Raw genomic sequence first — 263 nt, forward strand, 5'->3', positions numbered from 1 at the left:
GGCTCCAATCTGATTTGGCAGAGTTTCTACAGCTGGATGCCCTTCCTAACGCCAACCACTCCGAGAGTGTAGTGGGTGCTTTTACGTGCCACCGGCACGAAGGCCAGTCAGGCGGTACTGGCAACGGCCATGCTCAAAATGGTGTGGAATGAAAACGACGCTCTGGAGTGAAAACGGGGCTCTGGATTGAAAACGAGGCTCTGGAATGTAAACGAGGCTCTGGATTGAAAACGACGCTCTGGAGTGAAAACGGGGCTCTGGAT

General features: G+C 53.6%; 1 protein-coding gene across 1 annotated transcript in view; it reads left to right on the forward strand.

Annotated features, from left to right (window-relative positions):
* The window catches only part of LOC106876678 (gem-associated protein 2), a 27,459-nt gene that overhangs the window by 10,415 nt on the left and 16,781 nt on the right, over window positions 1-263 (forward strand). The gene's annotated exons all lie outside the window — the stretch shown is intronic.

The sequence above is a fragment of the Octopus bimaculoides genome, chromosome 3 (assembly GCF_001194135.2).
Source record: "Octopus bimaculoides isolate UCB-OBI-ISO-001 chromosome 3, ASM119413v2, whole genome shotgun sequence".
NCBI lineage: Eukaryota > Metazoa > Mollusca > Cephalopoda > Octopoda > Octopodidae > Octopus > Octopus bimaculoides.